Here is a 12443-nt window from a genome sequence, read left to right as displayed (position 1 = left end):
TGACTTCATGGGTCAACATAATAAAAGAGGAGGCATTACTTTTGGAGCAGGCCTTGTAGTTACATGCTTGAGAGAGAACTCTACGAAGCAGATGTTACCATTACCTAAATCCAACTGGAAGATCATTTTCTCACAGAAAGAATGTGCATTTACTTTTACCCACTGGTCAAAGTGATCAAATTAGCTAGCACAATATTTCTCCTGCATCACCTAGCAGGTTTTCATTTCTGCAGGAACAGCTGAACATTGAGTACTGCATATTTACAAGCAGCACAACAGAACGATCCTTCTCTCTGACACCCCTCCATGAAGTGAATTTTTTTTTTTCAAATGAGAATTCAAGATTATTAAGTGCCCTTCACTTAAACTTTTCATCTTCACATAGACACATTTAATATAATACAGAAATATGACTCTGATTCTTGATTTTTAAAAAGATTGGAAGATGATATGAAGCCTATTTTGTCTCCTCCTCCTCAGAGAAATTCTGTATATCGAGATTCACACTGAAGAAGTGTTGGTCATGCCCCAGACAGTTCTGCAGCAGCCCGCACTGGGAGATGTCACCTTTGACACTGTCCTGCACAACACCCTGGTTGCCAAATTCAGTAAAAATGGATTTGATGGATGGACCACTCACTGGATAAGGAATTTGCTGGATGGTCATACTCAAGAGCTACAGTCAACAGCTCAGTGTCCAAGTGGAGACCAGTGATGAGTGGTACTCCTCAGGGATTGATGGAGGGACCAGAGTTATGTAGCATCTTCGTAGGCAACATGGACAGCGGAATCAAGCACACCCTCAGCAAGTCTGCATATGACGCCAAGCTGAATGGTGCAGTTGACATGCTAGAGGGAAGAGATATTATCCAGAGGGGCCTGGACAGGCTTGAGAGGTGGACTTATACCAACCTCATGAAGTTCAACAAGGCCAGTTCCAAGGTCCTGCACCCGGATCAGGGCAATCTCAAGCACAGATACAGTTGGGTGGAGAATGGCTTAAGAGCAGCCCTGAAGAGAAGAATTTGGGAGTGTTGGTTGATGAAAGATTCAGCACAAGCCATCAGTGTGTGCTTGCAGCCCAGAAGGCCAATGGTATCTTGGGCTGCATCAAGAGAAGCATGACCAGCAGGTCAAGGGAAGTGATTCTGCTCCTCTATCCTGCTCTCGTGAGACCCCACCTGGAGTACTGTGACCATTTCTGGGGTCCCCAACACAATAAGGACATGGAGCTGTGGGAACAGGTCCAGAGGAGGGCCACAAAGATGATCAGAGGGCTAGAGCACCTCACTTATGAGGACAGCCTGAGCGAGCTGGGGCTCTTCAGCCTAGAGAAGAGAAAGCTCCGGGGGGACCTTTATAGCTACCTTCCATTACCTGAAGGGGGGCTACATGAAAGCTGGGGAGGGACTTCTTATAAGGGCATGTAGCAACAGGACAAGGAGAAATGGCTTTAAACTGAAAGAAGGTAGATTTAGACTAGATATTAGGAAGAAATTCTTTATTGTGAGAGTGGTGGAACACTGTAACAGGTTGTCCAGAGAGGTTGTGGATGCCCCCTCTCTAGAAGCATTCAAGGCCAGGATGGATGGGGCTTTGAGCAACCTAATCTAGTGGGAGGTGTCCCTGCCTATAGTGGAGTGGGGTGGAACTGGATGATCTTAAAGGTCCCTTCCAACCCAAACCATTCTATGGGCAGATGCCACCTTCAAAGTAAAAGCTCTACGGAAACAAGCTGAGCAAAAAACAGAAGTCATACCGTATCTCTATAACAGAAATAGTAAAGAAAAAGTAACAAAAAACCATACAATTCCCTTTTCCCCTCACATTTCAGTAGAGCATCTGAGATGAACATTAGTGTAAATAGTAGGCTAGCAGACTACATGATTTCAATCCCCTTGGTGTTACTGATACAGCCTATAATGCACACAGTATTTGTGCTGTTGAGCTGTTTGAGTATGACAACAGTGATGAGCCAAAGGGCTACACAGTCATCAGTACATAAGGGATATGTCACTGCTATTTATAGAGAAACACCCAAGTACTACTTACACGTACCACTTGAATGACAGAATAATGTAACATATTGATTTACACAGACTCCTCTAGAACTGAGAAATTTGAACATTGTTGTTTTCCAGGGCATTTTTCGTTGTTGTTTTTGGTTTTTCAAGTACCCTTTTATTTCTTGCTCTTTCTACTAAGGTTCAACTCTGTTCTTCTGAACACTTTGAAATTTTATCCCTGATCTTACTTCCATTCAAATTGATTTTAGTGTCAATATATTCCTAAATTGTTTCATCAAGCCATTTATCAAGGACAAATTTGATAGAGTCTGTTTCTTCTCTCACGTTCCCACCCCTCCTTTCTACATGCTAAAGAAAGTTTTCTTAGGCTCTCAAGAAAAACTAAAACCAGCATAAAGATCAATTATCATCTTTTTCTCTTCCTAACTATACAAGGAAAGTTACTAAATCATTTTTATCACTGGGAAAAAAATAACCCAAATAACCCACAGTCAGAGAATCTAGCAGTGGAGCAAAAGGAGCAATCAGAGAGTAAACAAGCAGTACTAGTGCCAGTAGCTTACAGGAACTAAAAATAAAGCTTAAAATAATGGATATCTTGACAATAATTTAGACAACAACAAATAAAAGCTGCTAAGCAGAATTATATTCTTAGTCTCTCAAAGTCACAATAAGAAACCCATTTATAAATATCACCACCACACAAAGTCCAATCTGTTACTTGTCTAGTTCTTGTATGCCTCAAAAAAATACCCAGTGAAAACAGCAGAAAGTTCTCTCTACTTCCAGACCAATAGCGGAAACTTCTAAACAAGTTTAATTGTTGAAGTTCCTGTTTTCAAGCAGAATTTGTTTTCAGTTAAAGAAAAACAAAATGAACATAGAAGCGAGGACGCTCATATAGAAGCTCTAACAACTTTTTCCATTAGCCTTGAATTCTTCTGAAGTTTCTTATAACAATCTTAGCATAGAATAAAAATAATGATCTTGTTAGCATCTTTGCCAGTTGCAGTAAGAAGTAGAAAACACCAGGAGAACTTGAGTGTCAGCAGTGGTCCAGTTCCTCATCCTTTAAAAAAAAGTAGTTTTTTAATCACTTAGTGTCAGATCACTTATCACCTTAATCTTCTTCACTATGCTGAGAGAAGCAGAATTTGAAATACCACATCGTTTTTACTTTAAAAATATGTATGTTATATAGTTTACTACATGAATTTCCAGTCTAAGGAGATTTCAATAGTAACAGAATAATGTTCCTCTAAGAATGAGCAAAAAAACCTTTTTTTTTTTTTGACCTAGAAGTCACTCATTAAGAATACTTATTAAGGAGAGAGTTTCATCCACAGGTGAAATTAATTATGCAGAACTGCTGGTAGAGCAAGGCTCCATTTAAAGTAATTATCACCCTAATTCAAAATCAAAAGGAATTAATGTCAGGATTTTATTCTCATCATGTAAAGTTTGCAAAGTTGTCCAGCTGCCATTATAATTTTTAGTTCACAGGGAAACATTTCAGTCAATGTTTACAGTATTTATGTATTAGAAAAACAAAGCAAAATGAGAACATAAAATTCACCACCTCCATGCTTGTAGAACTTAAAGGAAAACTTGTTCCCTCATTTGCACTTGTTATTTCTCTGATCCCATAGTACAATACATAAAATTGGAGATGTACCAAGGCACATGAGGTTCCTAGATCACTCTAATCTCTGAAAGTTTCACCACCCCGCTTTAGTCAGTTAAAGCATTTACTGGATAAAACAGAAAGATTAGGATCCAATTGATGTAACTACTACAACACCAGGGTTTCTGCAGCCCCGCAGATGTCTGAAACAGGTCTACTACTTTCAGTAAAGCCAACTCTTGTTCTAATCAATCACATCCAATTTTTTCCCTACCCTGTTTCATCTGTACAGTAGCCCTCAGTAGTTAATGTCTTGACAATAATTTTGCTTTATGTGCAATTCACCAGCTGAATTAAATCAGCAGACTTATTTTACTTTGAAGAACCGTCAGACATTGTTTAATTTTCTCTACCTACAGAAGAGTTCTGTTGAGACAGAAAGGGGGGTGAGAGGATGGAGAGAAGGGAACTGAGGTTAGAAATGTTCCTTAAGTTGGTAAGATTAGCTGTGTGTAATACCACACCATCTGCTTTCAGACTAATATCTCCTTTCAGTATTTATGGTAAAAAGAACAATGAGAATAATGAGCTAAAAGATAATGCCTCTACTATAATGTTAACAGAAATAATGATTAGTTGATTTTTGGTGTGCTTAAGTTTTTTCAGTTCTGCTCAATGATCTGAAGGGATATTTGCTGCCGTGTATTTGATATTGATTCCTAGGCAATACTTTTTGTTCTTTCTTTACATTATTTTCTAGAAGTATGTATTAGACATTCTCTGTAAAATCCTGTTTTAATTTGACTCAGTCGTCAGTCCTAATCAAAATGATTTTGTAACGTTGCTTTCAGAATAAACATTTTTAATAAGATCCATCTCTATATATCAAACAGCATACCAATGCACATGAGAGGAAGATCTATGGCTACAATTAAAACTGAGATAGTGTTGAGAAGCAGGTTGCTCGGCAGCACGTAGCTACTGATTTACTAATGATTTATGATGTAATGATGTAAACCCTAGATACGTGGAATGTGGTGTTTCCAGTGTGTTCTAGTATATTCCAGCATATCCATAGTATTCTGTATCCATAGTGCTGTAGTTAACAACATATCCCATATATGGAGATAACTCAGGCAACGATATTGTTAGCGTGCACGTTGCATAGAGCTTGTATCCCTGTACCCTGTATCCCTGGAAGCATATAAGCTATATAAGATGGTGTGTTGCTACCATAAAGTTGGATGCATCTCATATTGAGTTGATCTTGCGTTCCCCACACGAGTACCGGTAGGGCAACCCTTTTGGGGAAACTTGGGGCGTTCCCCAACAAGATAGCACTTCCCACTCTATAGATTTAATCTCTTCCTTTGCTGAATAGGAACTCTACTCTTTCCCAAACACAACAAAAATAAGTCAACTCTAATTTGCAAATGCAGAGGAGAGTCATCATAGTTCTATATGATTTAGCTGAACTTCCAGACCTTCAAATAGAGGATGTTTACACAACATATAGGAGTAAAATCTTCAGAAGGTGCTGAAGTTTCTTGTTTGTTTCTCTTCATTCTTATGTTTCATATCATATTCACATAAATATACAGTAGTAAGAAAATCTCACCTTATATTAAAGTGAATATGGTAAAGGCTGTGTTCTCTAACATTTTTTCAATAAAGTTATCACAGTCAAAACTGACAGCCCTCCAGTTCAGTTTACATTATCAAATGAAGCTACAGTTGTAATTATTTTTACTGGTTGTCATTTATTTATACTGAATAGTCTATGCACTTCCACACTTCAAAACCCTCAAATGAAGTAGCTCCACTGGCAGTTTTATACTGTTTCTATTCCATTGGAAGGAAATGGAATGAATTATCTAAGAAAGGAAGTGGAGCTACCCCAGACACAATGTGGATCTCAAAAGTGAAAGGGAAAGAATTATGATGTGTGGCTGAGAGGCTTGGTATCTTCAGTGTATACTCTGAGATAGCATCTTTTGAAGTAACAGAGTTTGTTGCCATGTTGCCCAGATACAGAAAAAAAATTATTCTAGAAGTGGATTTTTTTTTTTAACCTGGGAAATGAAATAGAAGAGTCTCGTGTAACAGACATTCCTATTACTGAGGATAAGAAACTTAACTCATTCTTAAAAATGTATACCCTAATTAAGACAAACTGACATTATTTCAAACAACATGCAGTCTCATTTTTCTCAAACCTGATGCCTTTATCTTTCAGATTCGGCTTTGTCTAGTACAATGCTCTTCAGAAATGTGTAATGGAAGCAGGATGCAAAAACAAAGGAGTGACAGCAGTCTCCACAAATATTTAGCATTCACAATTACAGAAACCTTTAAAATTGAGACTTTGGGCATCTTTTCTACTTTTGTTTTTGTTTAAAGAAACAGTACCTATTTTTAAGATATGGAAAACGCTTTTTAGAAAGATTCTTAAATAGACAAAGAAATAAAAAGCCGTTATTTCACATGCACAATGCACCTTCATTACTGTATGGAATGATTTTTCTCACAGTACCCTTCAAATCAAATGAGGCATGTTTCATTACTCTTTACCACACTTACTATTTTCCATAGTTAATAACCAACCTCTAACAGCAAAATTCTTTGCTATATATGGTGCCAACGACTGATAGAAATATTTTATTCAGAATAATGCCTTAAACCAAAGAGTTTGCAAAAAAATGCAGCCCTAGAATTGTATTATGGAGAATTACAGTAAAGACTTGTCTTGGTTTTTAATACCTAACTAGCATATTAAAAGTGACTACACTCTTTCTTGTCATCATTCTGGTTTCAAGATCTTATAGCTTGAAACATACAAGTACCATTGTACTGAATATATTTATGAAGTATATCTATATAAACTGTATACAACTTGGATAAGTAGACTATGAGGTTAAAATAACTTTCCACTCTTTGAAATTAAAGTTCATTTATTGCTATTGCAGTCTCTCTCTTCACTGATATACATGCCATTTCCTTAAAGCTAATAATCCTATCCACCACCTTTCAGATGATATGAAATGCAAGAAAAGGTTCAGGTTTGATACGAGCTCACCTAAAATACCAGTTTCCTTATTACATTCTGTCACTTTTCAGAAAGTCTGCATCAGTCCTTTATCATAAGTTCAACACAATTCTACATGTTGTAGAGGTACCAGAATGGTCCGAAATTGTTTGTTCCTTTCAGTTGTTTGGTTTATTGTTGTTGTTTTTTGTTTGTTTTTCTTAGTTAAGTGTTTGGATTTTAGAACATATTAGATCAACATTCTTTGCCAGCTAACCATGCAGGATGGCCTAAGGAGTGGAAATCCAAAGAGGAAATGCCCTCAGCAGCATTCATGTTATCCTTGTGGTTATAGGAATGTGTCATGAGAAAGGAAGTGAGTGACAATCGCTGAAGGATAGTCAAAACCCCCAGAAGCCCATGGTTTAAAATGAATGGCCATTGCTGCACATTACAGTAGATTGACACTTAGTAAGCCTTAGCCATCCTTTAAGAAAGTGTATTCTGCTCAGCTTTAAATACTGCATTTATATTTTTTCTACTGTAGTAGTAGTTCAAGTTCCCCCTTTATTAAAAAGAAGGCAAACAATATCAGCTTCTCAGCTGCTCCAAACTCTTATTCTGCTATTAAGACAAAAGCAGTGTAAGGCTTTGTTCATTCCAGACAGTTTTATTTCACCTGAATTCAGATAGGCAGATCTTTCAATGACTTCGAGGATTACAAGAGAGGAGTACAGGTGATGTCATGAAATTGCTCTGAACACTGATTTATGCTTCCACTGTAAAATGATTGCCTTGTTTGAAAGAGGTTTAATGAAGATGCTTTTAAGCTTCATTGTTATAATGCTTAATGTATTAAGTTTGCTTTCTGAGCAACTTAGTTATCATTTTACCTCACTTTCTAGATATGAAACATATCAAGAGACATTCTTATGAGTCAAACAAATATTTAAATAGGCTCAAAAACCTATTCCTGTCTAAAACAGAGCAGTTAGCCTTCTCCTACGGAAGAAACAGACATTCATCAGAACACAGGAGCGAATAGGGTCCTTGAAGTTTCCTGAAATATTCCTGTTACTTGTTCAAGTGTTATTCAAAATAGCATTGCCATTTTTCACCGTATGTGCCAGAATCAAAGCGTTCAGAAGATATGGGGAGAGAGGATCCAAATCAAATACATGTTTCCTACTTTTGCCTTCACTGGTTTTGTTTGAGGGATTTTTTTCCATGCAGCTCACCAATTCAATAAAAAAATATAAATCAGTTATTTACACATCCCTAGAAAGAGACCCCAAAACAATTGCACAAACAAAGTGTCAATATTAAATTTTTAAATTAAAATAAACCAGTAAGCCAAATTTATTTACTCTTCAGGAATAGTACAGGTGAGCATTCCTGTGCTCTATATCATGTTGCAGTACACACCACAGGGTCGTACTGAATTAAGAGGAAGAATATAAGTGAGAGATTGCTTTTAGAATTGCAATATTTAACATAAAAATACATGTTAAAAATGATCTGTTATGGAAATAGTCTTAGTTATTCTTGTTCATGTCAATTGACAGTTTAGATAATAACAGTCACAGGAGTCTGAAAAAATGGATTTACTATTTCTGGGAGGAGAAATACATCTAGCCATATCAAACAAGAAACTAAAAGCATCAAAAGCAGACAAATGAATTCACCTTGAAGCTAGGCTGTACACTCACATCTCACTGTACAGATACCAAGATGATGAAACATTTTGGAAAGGATACAATCCTGGAGCTTATCAGCTGCTTCACTTTAGTATGAAAAGAATCACATCAGAAGAAGTGAAAATAAGAGAGATTTACTTCAAAATCACAGTGGCTCATCTATACCGATGGACTAGAGACAGAGATGATGATAGCACAACTATCATACAAGAATTGACTCCCCAGACCCAAGAGACCTCCACTGAAATTCACAGCTACATGGCCAAGAAAAAAAAATACAACAACAGTAAACGGGGCTCTTCTTCCTTACACTTAGGATCTAGAACTCCTTACAACAAATACTGGAAATACAGTAAATTCAAGCAGATTAATGTAGGGACCAGACAAATTCACAAGAAATACAGTGTTCCTAAACACACAGTCAGATTGAGAAGTACCCTCCAAGCTAAAAACCAGCATGGATGAAGATACAGGAATCATTATATTTGGCTGGGACCAATGAGGCCACTCGTATTCATTGTTTCCATTGATGTTACAGCTTATTTTCTGTGAGCAAGAAACAGACCAAAAATATAGCAGTAGTGACTTATATAATACTGATGCAAGGCTGAAGAAAGTGATTTGTGCAGGCAGCTATACTTCCTGAATAACACATTCAGACATAAACTGGCTTATCAGATGCTTTAGAAACCAAATATATGAAGTGAGGAATAGAAATACCACAAACAGATGATCCTCTCATGCTTCTCCAAAGTAAACAGATCACTTTGATTTGGATGTGAGAAAAGTAAATATCTGTGTTTCATTTCTTGTCCTGGCAAACTTTTCTCTAGTTTCTGTGGTTTGACTGCCCAAGAAGTCTGCACTGTGACTAATCTCAATCTACCAGAAGTCAGCAAGAAGCTAGTTTGTAAGTGAAATTGTTATAGTTCTAACAGTCTAGAGATATAAGCAAGACAAGATTTTTAATGAGACTCATTGATGGATACAGAAGAAAAGGAGGATTTTTAGATTTTGGAAGGGGGAAAGAAGAGAAAGAAAATAAATCTCATTACCTGAAAAAAGTGTTCAATGCTGAGAAGTACACCATTATTTAAGTCAAACATATTATAATAAGTAATAAGATGTTCCCCCCCACAAGATATGTTCATTCAAAAATGGTATTTTTGACAAATTATCTTCCTTGTATATTTGAGTGAATGTAGGTGGGTTAACATTAAATTTATCCAACATTTGACAAGTAATAAAATCAGTTATGTTGGATATGGTTAGAATTAAGGATGTCTTTTTTTTTGTCAGTTATGAAGACTAAATTAAGAATTCTGCAGGTATTTAATAACTAAACAGCTACACATAAGGGCTGGAAATAATAGAAAAGGTGATACTGAATATAGACAGACTCACTGTAAATACTGAAGTTCTGCACGTCATCAGTGTTACATATAATTACACATGCTAGCCAATAACATTTCTGAATAATGTAAATTTAACCTAGTCTACAGATTACTCTCCCATATTGTAATTAACATGAAAATATTATTCTAAGCTGCTATGAAAAAAGGTATCAAAAACTAGAACAGTATTTTGTGTAATATTCTTAAAAGAAAAATGAATGAAGTACTAAATGTTTTTATTCCAACAAGGTTAACTCAGAACAAAGACATGAATCACAATTATTCAGGAGTTTTAGAAAGAAAGAAAAAATCAACATCTTAGTTGTGTATTTTTTAATCAAGGTAAAAAGTCAATCCCATAGACCTATTTGCACGCCCAGCCTCAAAAGTTCGCAAATACTATTCATACAGCCAGAGTTTTGATCCTGTGTGGGATAAGCAGCAGAATATCATTAAGAGGAGAGAGCAAAACAGTTACCAAGAAGCAGCTCAAAGACATTTGTAGAAGGAAGGACTTGGCTTGTGTTTATTACAAAGATAAAACTCACAAAGATTAAGAAAGGAAGAAGCAAGGATCAGTCAGAACAGAAACAGGCATGTGTTATTACAGAAGTTGAAAACACAGCAGCTAAATCTTTATGCCACAGTGTTACCTACTTCTATTGTGATTAATTCAACTAAAATACACTTCTGGAGGATCTCTTGAGCATGTATAAAAATATTTTAAGAAATATAATTAAAACTTATTTTCTCATCAGACCTGAGTAGAGTGAAGATTTCATCCATACACAGTGCTCATTCTCTGCAGCCTGCCAAATTTCCTTAGCATCATTTTGTTTGGTCCATTTGTTCTGTATTTTTTCCAGGAGGTAGCTTAGTCTCAGCAATTCCACCTTCAGCTGTTGGATTACTTATGATGTCATCGAACAGATAAAAAAAGGTTTTGAAGAATTTTTTCCTACGTTACTCTTTTTTGGTACATTTTTAGGAATAAGATGATATTATTTTCTTGATTTTTTAATATCAATATAAGTGATAAGTCATACATTCTACCACTGTATTTACATTGTCCATGGTGTTTACATGGACCCTATCTAGCTGACTTAAGTGCTTCTACAACTAAGTGAAGGTGGAAAACTTGTTCATGTAATTTTTGCATAAATTGCACATGCAAAAAGTCCTGTGTAGGGGCAGATGTTAAATAAAAGTCTAAATTACTGATATTAAAAAAAGAGCAGAAAGATTAATCATGTGTTTCCATGTTTGGGAACACCATCAAAATTCAAATCAAGATTTTCCTTCGAACACTTGATTTCACCTTGGGGGTAATTGCAGCAAGATTTGATGGAACTAATTCAAGCACATGTTATTTTATACATAAATCTTTTTATTCTTCCTGTTTCTTGATGAACATAATAGCAGGCCCTTTTTTCCCCCCCTTATTTGTAGAGTTTATATACACTGGTAGCAGTTTGGAGAAACATAGTAGTAAAGGTGGAATTTTTTAGGTTCATGGAATTTAAAAATAGAAATCTCTAGTACATTTTATTGATCATTTATTTATTATTTTATTTGGAATTAAAACCCCCATTTTGGTGGGTTTTTGCTGTTTGTTCTAGAGAATGAAGTACTGTATCATGTGGATCTTTGCCTTAAATACCTCTTTTCCATACCTTTAGCAACATATGTAACACTAGGATTCATGGTCACTATCAGAAAGCTTTCATTTACTCCACATTTTCTAGCTTTTTAAAGATGAACTACAAGCCTGTAAACTGCAGGAAACCATATTAATAAAACCATAAAAAGCAGTGCATACAGGACCTGAACAGCTGTGCAGAACTGAAAATCTTGCTGTTGCAGCATTTAATATGCATCTTGTCATGGGAAAAAAAAGGTACAAGTGATTTTGCTGAGAGACATCCTTGTATTTATTTGTTTGCATACACATATACTACCTTATATAAAAAGCAATAGATCTATCCTTAATTTTGATATACTCTTCTGTTTTTAATTAGCATCAAGGCAAAGTTCTCATCCAAGCATCAGATACACCCCTGAACTCAAATCCCAGGCAAAAAAAATTACTGAACCGATCACAAAAGAAACTGTGAGGCACATATGATAGTTCATATGACAGATGAAACTGTAGGAGGGAAGCTTTAATGACTGACACCACAGAGACTGAATCCAGTGATTGTGAATGAGCATTGGCAATTATGTACTAGAGATTTCCTCCAATTTATTTAAAAGTAAAAGGCAAAAAGGTAACCAAAGCACTATTCTTAGGGCAGCAAGGTGCTTCCTAAGACCATGTATGCTTTAGCACTCGATGCTGATTTCATCAGGGAAGCTCAGCATTCTGTTGTATTTCTGTCTTCTCAAATCACTGCATCTAGCTCTTTTTCACCCCTGGCAGGATACCCCATCAAGTCTACATCAAAGTCTCCTGTTTCAGTCACTTTGTAATCTCATTCAGCATGGTGGCTTACCTCTATTACTTTGCACAAAATTTTACAACCTCCTTCTTGCCATTACAATAAAATAATTCTTTCCATCCATTACATACTGACTGTTAGACTTCTGCTTCTATTGTTCAAATTTTGTATCTTTGGTCTTTTTATGAGCATTCATCCAATGCTTTATTACTTTAACCTTCCCTAGACACGGATTTAT

The 12443-nt window shown here is 36.1% G+C and overlaps 1 long non-coding RNA gene across 3 annotated transcripts in view; it reads right to left on the bottom strand.

Moving 5' to 3' along the window:
- The window catches only part of LOC110401612, a 47924-nt gene that overhangs the window by 21009 nt on the left and 14472 nt on the right, over positions 1 to 12443 (bottom strand). Inside the window, exon 3 of one of the 3 annotated variants that reach the window (XR_002440472.1) lies at positions 2727 to 3096. The exons of the other annotated variants lie outside the window; for them this stretch is intronic. This is a non-coding gene — a long non-coding RNA (uncharacterized LOC110401612). Of the gene's footprint in view, positions 1 to 2726; positions 3097 to 12443 lie in introns of those variants that run through there. 3 annotated transcript variants of the gene reach the window in all.

This window comes from Numida meleagris, chromosome 1 (assembly GCF_002078875.1).
Source record: "Numida meleagris isolate 19003 breed g44 Domestic line chromosome 1, NumMel1.0, whole genome shotgun sequence".
Lineage (NCBI taxonomy): Eukaryota > Metazoa > Chordata > Aves > Galliformes > Numididae > Numida > Numida meleagris.
Note: the sequence above shows the minus strand (reverse complement) of the source record. Positions and strands in the feature narration are given on the sequence as shown.